The 6522-nt window shown below is 39.8% G+C and overlaps 1 pseudogene; it reads left to right on the forward strand.

The window, feature by feature from the left end:
* Positions 1-2754: 2754 nt before the first annotated feature.
* Positions 2755-6522, forward strand: LOC148845612 (E3 ubiquitin-protein ligase RHF2A-like; annotated as a pseudogene).

Here is a 6522-nt window from a genome sequence, read left to right on the forward strand (position 1 = left end):
AATGAAGTTGTGATAGTTTGTGAGTCATTGTGATGTGAAGCAACTTACAAATAAATACATGGAGCAATTGGATAGGAAGAAATTGACCAAAAAGGAATGAAATGATGAAAACATAGTCCTACGGAAACACTCAACTTTCTTATTTATTTTTTTTAGTTTCCTAGTCTTAGTAGAGTTCTTATTTGTTTGTTTTCTTTTAGATTAGTTAGGAAAGGTGTAGGAATTGTCTCTTTTCCTATTTGTTTCCTTAGGAATTGGTTTCCTAGTTTGAGTAAGTTTGTAATTCAAGGCCTATAAAAGGGACCCTAAGCCTTTGTTTACAGGTAGTGAATTTCAAATACAATTTCTTTAGAGAGTTTCTCTTATTTTCTAGTGCATTACCAAAGTATCAACCTAGTGAATTCTAAGTCTTTTCTTATCAACGTATAGCTTGCACGATATCAAGCTCAACCACGGTTTCTATCTTGTGTTAGTTGGTATTAAAGTAGGTTATCCTACTTGTTTCATCAGAGCTCTTCAGTATCTCGATGGCTAGTCGCAGAGAAGACGCCCACTCTGATGAATGTGGAGTAGAAGCTCTATGGGATGTATTGGAGGCTCAAGAATGTTGAACAAACGAAAGGTTGGATTGCACAGCCGAATTATTAGAGAAGATACATACTACACTTACAAGTCTTGGCCTCGGCAACAGAAGACGTGAAGATAGAGGTAATGCTCATGAGAGAAATAAACCTATAGAGAGATGTTCTCATGTTCGTAGGCAACAACAAGTCAAGGGGGATGATTCTGACGATGAAGGAGAGTTTGAAGAGCCCTACGAAGAAGTTAGGCCACAAAGAGTTGAGGAATACAAGATCAAAGCCGAGATTCCTACTTTCAATGGGAGTCTAGACATTGAAGGTTTCCTTGATTGGTTATACGAGGTAGAGAAATTCTTCAACATCATGGCCATAGCAGATGATCAAAAAGTTCCTCTTGTTGTTTATAGATTAAGAGGAGGGGCAGGAGCTTGGTGGCAACGGCATCAAGAGAACAGGGCGTTGCAAGGGAAGCATCCCATACAAGAGTGGCGCGTGATGAAGCAAATGTTAAGAGGAAGATTTCTGCCTATAGATCATGAATAGATTCTGTTCCAACAATTTTAGAACTATGTACAGGGCAAGCGAATGGTGGCAGAATACATAGAGGAGTTTCTAAGGATGCATACCCGCTGCAATCTCAAAGAGACAGAAGATCAATTAACTGTTAGATACACCAATGGCTTGAGGTACACCATACAAGGTAAATTGAGGATGCTAACTATATGGCCTATTGATGAAGCCCACAATTTAGCACTTAGAGTGGAGAGGTTGTTAGCACATCAATCAACAAGCAAAATAGAGAATTATAAGTGTATGCAAGCACAGCTCCAGAAGTCTTCTACCGCCAAGGAGGGTTGCTAATCAGACCTAGCCATCTAGAGCATAACCTAGAAAGACTCAAGCAGGGGATGGCTCGAAACCCTAGGCTAGAGCTTCTACTAGTAGGACCAGCAATAACCCTTATGCCAAGCCAGTGCCTAATGGTCCTTGCTACAAGTGTGGTGAGTATGGCCACAAATCTAGTGATTGTCCTCTACAGAAGGGTGTTGTTCATATGGTAAATGAGTAGGATCGAGAGGAAGACAATGATCATGACATAGGCCCGAACGAAGGTGAACTCAATGATATAGTCGATGGAGATGATGGTGAACCATTTACTTGTGTGGTGCAGTGAATCCTCTACGCATCAAAGGAAATCTCATAGCGATAGGAGATCTTCTAGTCCAAGTGCTCGGTCAACCAAAAGGTCTTTGACCTGATTATAAATAGCTGCAGTTGTGAGAATTATGTATCCAAGGTGCTGGTTGATCACTTGTAGCTAACAACAGAACCACATCCAGCCCCTTATCAAACTAGGTGGATCAAGAAGGGCCCTGCCATTAAGGTGACAAAAATCTATAAGGTTCCTCCCTCCTTTGGTAAATTTTATATAGACGCTATCTCGTGTGATGTACTAGATATGGATGCATGTCATGTGTTGTTGGGGTGTTCATGGCAATATGATGTTGATTCTACACATATGGATAGATAGAATATGTATTGTTTAGATGGGAGAACAAGAGCATTGCTCTTATACCAAAGGGAGATTCACCCAAAGTTTCTAAAGTGGGGGGTGGGGGGGCAATCTTTCCTTTCAATATTTCCGTTGGAACTTGAGCTTTTTGCAGTTACCAAGGAGGCCAAGGAGACATTTGCTTTGGTGATCAAGGGTGAAACAGAGCCCGATCGTGAAGTTGCAGAGCTAGTGCAACCCCTATCGGATGAGTTCAAGGCCCTAACTATGGAACCAAACCATCTACACCCTATGCATGACATCCAACATTATATTGATTTGATTCCTTATACCACCCTGCCAAATCTACTGCATTACCAGATGAGCCCAAAGGAAAGCAAGGTCCTAAGAGAGAAAGTGGAAGAGCTACTACAGAAAGGGCATATTTGAGAAAGCATCAATCCATGTGTAGTACCTGTATTGTTGACACCAAAGAAGGATGGAAGCTGGAGGATGTGTGTTGACAGCCATGCCATCAACAATATCACCATCTGATACAGATTTCTCATCCCTCAATTGGATGATATGCTGGACCAGTTGGGAGGATCCAAGATGTTCTCCAAAATTGACCTGAAGAGTGGATATCATTAGATCCGTATCAAGCCTAGCGATGAATAGAAAATGGCGTTCAAAACTAAGGAGGGCTTATACGAGTGGTTGGTGATGCCCTTTGAACTATCCAATGCTCCTAGCACATTCATGCGGTTGATGAATCAGGTACTCAACCCTTTATCGGCAAGTTTGTAGTGGTCCATTTTGATGATATTCTGATCCATAGCAAATCTGAGGGAGAGCATATACAACATCTATGATAAGTAGTGACGGTACTACATGAGAACATGCTCTATGCCAATTTGAAAAAGTTTCACTTCATGACCGGCAAATTGATGTTCCTTGGTTATATAGTTGGTGCTGATGGGATACATGTGGATGATCAAAAGATCCAAGCTATTCAGGATTGGCCATCTCCAAAGACTCTAATGGAAGTATGCAACTTTCATGGTTTGGCTACTTTTTACAAGAGATTCATTTGAAATTTCAGCAACATTGTGGCCCCCATCACCAACTGTTTGAAGAAAGGGAAGTTCGAGTGGACAGAAGAGGCTGAAAGAAGCTTTACTAAAATCAAGGAGAGGTTATCTTCTACACCAGTACTAGCTTTACTAGACTTTGACAAAGTCTTCAAGCTAGAGTGTGATGCCAATAGGGTTAGAATCGGTGGTGTTCTATCTCAAGAAGGTAAACCAATAACCTACTTCAGTGAAAAATTAAACGAGGCATGATAGAAGTGGTCAACATATGAACAAGAATTGTATACAGTTATTCGAGCTCTTAAGAATTGGGAGCATTATTTAATTCAACAGGAGTTTGTGATCTATTTAGACCACTAATCACTGAAGTATTTTAGAAATCAGTGGCACCTCAACAAGATGCATGCCAAGTGGGCAATTTTTTAGAGCACTTTCATTATGTTATCAAGCATAAATCTAGCACTTCGAACTGTGTAGCTAGTGCGTTGAGCAGACACTCCACTCTGCTCATCACCGTAAGTAATGAAGTTGTTGGGTTCAAGTGCTTGAAAGAGCTTTATGAAACTGATAAGGACTTTGGCAACATATAGGAGAAACATACTACTAGACAGCCTATGGGTGATTTTCTTGTACAAGATGGTTTTGTTCAAGGGAAACAAGTGTGTCACCCTAGAACATCTTTATGGGACAAGGTAATTCGTGAATTACATGCTGGAGGTTTTGGGTGGCCATCTTGGCAAAGATAGGACAATTAGCAGCGTGAAAGAAATGTATTATTGGCCTCAACTGAAGAAAGATATCAAAAATTATGTGAGAAAGTGTTCTGTCTATCAATTCGCAAAGGGGCAATCTCAAAACATAGGTCTTTACATGCCCTTGACAATGCCGTTAGAACCTTGGGAGGATTTATCTATGGACTTTGTGTTAGAACTCCCCATAACTCATAGAGGAGTAGATTATGTGTTCGTGGTAGTTGGTTAGTTTTCAAAGATGGCGCATTTCATTCATTGCTACAAAACTACTGATGCAACGCATGTGGCAAAATTATTCTTCCAGGAGATTGTGCACCTGCATGGAGTGCCTAAGTCCATCACCTCAGATCGGGACAATAAGTTTCTAACTCACTTCTAGTTGACTTAATGGAAGCAGTTCAATACTAAACTTAATTTCAGTAGTACGACACATCCTCAGACAAATGAACAAGTTGAGATAGTAAATAGAACTATGGGCAATTTGATTCATATGTGGTGACAAGCCTAAACAGTGGGACAACACTTTGGCTTAAGCAGAATTTGTATTTAACAACATTGTTCATAGTTCAATAGGGAGATCTCCATTCTCCATCATCTACACAAAGGAGCCCAAGCATGTTCTAGATCTGTTAATTAAAGCTACCTAATGTTAGAGCCATGGTTGAACATCACCAAGCTACTATAGCGGAGGTGAAACAGAAGCTAGAAGAGTCCAACACCAAGTACTAGGCAGCATCTGACAAGCGACGACAAGAGAAGGTATTTGATGTAGGAGACCAGGTGATGGTGTTCTTGTGTAAGGAGCGATTTCCTATTGGTACCTACAACAAATTGAAGCCGAAGAAGTATGGTCCTTATTGGATCTTAAGGAAAATCAATAACAATGCTTATGTTGTTAATCTCCTTGAGGACATGAATATCTCTAGAACCTTCAATGTTGCTAATTTGTACGAATACTTTCCATCTAATGGTCCATCTTATCTAGATATTAACCTAGGGACAAGTTTCTTTCAAGTGGAGGGGAATGACGTGGAGCAGCTTGCAAATAAATGCATGGAACAATTGGATAGGAAGAAACTTCCCAAAAAGGAATGAAAGGATGAAAATGCATAGTCCTATGCAAACACTCAACTTTCTTATTTGTTTCTTTTTTTGAGTTTCCTAGTCTTAGTAGAGTTTTTATTTGTTTGTTTTCTTTTAAATTAGTTAGGAAAGGTGTAGGAGTTGTCTTCTTTCCTATTTGCTTCTTTAGGAATTGGTTTCCTAATTTGAGTAAGTTTGTAACTCAAGGCCTATAAAAGGGACCTTAAGCCTTTGTTTACAAGCAATGAATTTCAAATACAATTTCTTTAAAGAGTTTCTCTTATTTTCTGGTGCATTACCAAAGTATCAACCTAGTGGATTCTAGGCCTTTTCTTATAAACATGTAGCTTGCACGATATCAAGCTCAACTATGGTTTTTGTCCTGTGCCACATCCATTCTCTGTCATACTTAGATATGAATCAACATATCTCAAATAAGCAAGTGGAATTCCTCCTCCAAGAATGACTTTGTTCATTGAAGAATGGTAGATTGAAGAGGAGTCATCCTTTAGGAAGAGTGGTGGAATCGATACCAAAATCTACTCATTCTCACTGTAAAACTAAATTGAGCACTGATGCTTGTTCTAACAAACTGCCATCAAATCCCTCATCAATCCCTCACTCTCTCTAGAGTTTGAATTCTGTCTTGACATTTAAGGGCAATTGATGCATACCAATTGATGTTTCAGTGATAGATGAGATTAAGAAGACAAAGAGTCTGATATTGGTTGTTGCTTTCATGGAAGGGGGAATACAAGAATCCAGAGACATAACTTACAGTATTTGCCTCAAGGCATTCTATGACAGTGACTCTTCAATTGTCACTAGCTGCAGACATGAGTTTTATCTTCAATGTAATCTCTCAAATGGTGTCAAAGATGCTCGCAGTGTCCCCCAGGTGTTGGCAATCCACCAGTTTGAAGGATCCAACTAGTCAAGAACTGCTTAAGGTAGTGGAATGGGAGAGGAACTTCAAGTTTAACCAATCATGAAATGCCACAACATTTCATCACCCCACTCCCAGAGGTTTTGAATCATAGCATTTACCAGCAGGTTGAAATGATGTTAAGCTTGAAAAAAGTAAAACACAACACATTGGCTGCTACTGCTACTATGGGGAGAGTATCATCACTGTATTGCTTGAAGGGAAGGAAAACAAAGTACTACCACTACACATTTCTTGGTGTTCTCTACTCATCCCAGTGTACCTACTGGTGCTATTTCTTCTTCTCTAGCTCAAAGGATAGGGGAAATGTGCAGGTTCCTGCAATTACTGTTGTTAGTCCTTCTACTCTACTAACAGCCATGGAAGAACAACCATGCATCCAAAATTTTCTCCTGCCCAAGTTGGGTAAATTCTTGCCTCAGTATCTATATCTACTGCTTTGGATCTAGTTAATCTAGTTTATCCTTTAACAGATTCTCTAGTAAACCAAGACAAAGCAGGACCTTCAGAATTCCATTCATCTTCATTCTTCATAGTCTGCAGTGGCAATGAGGTATCACTTATACTGAAAATGTGA

The sequence above is a fragment of the Nelumbo lutea genome, chromosome 7, assembly GCF_056320005.1.
Source record: "Nelumbo lutea isolate HS-2025 chromosome 7, American lotus-T2T, whole genome shotgun sequence".
Taxonomy (NCBI): domain Eukaryota; kingdom Viridiplantae; phylum Streptophyta; class Magnoliopsida; order Proteales; family Nelumbonaceae; genus Nelumbo; species Nelumbo lutea.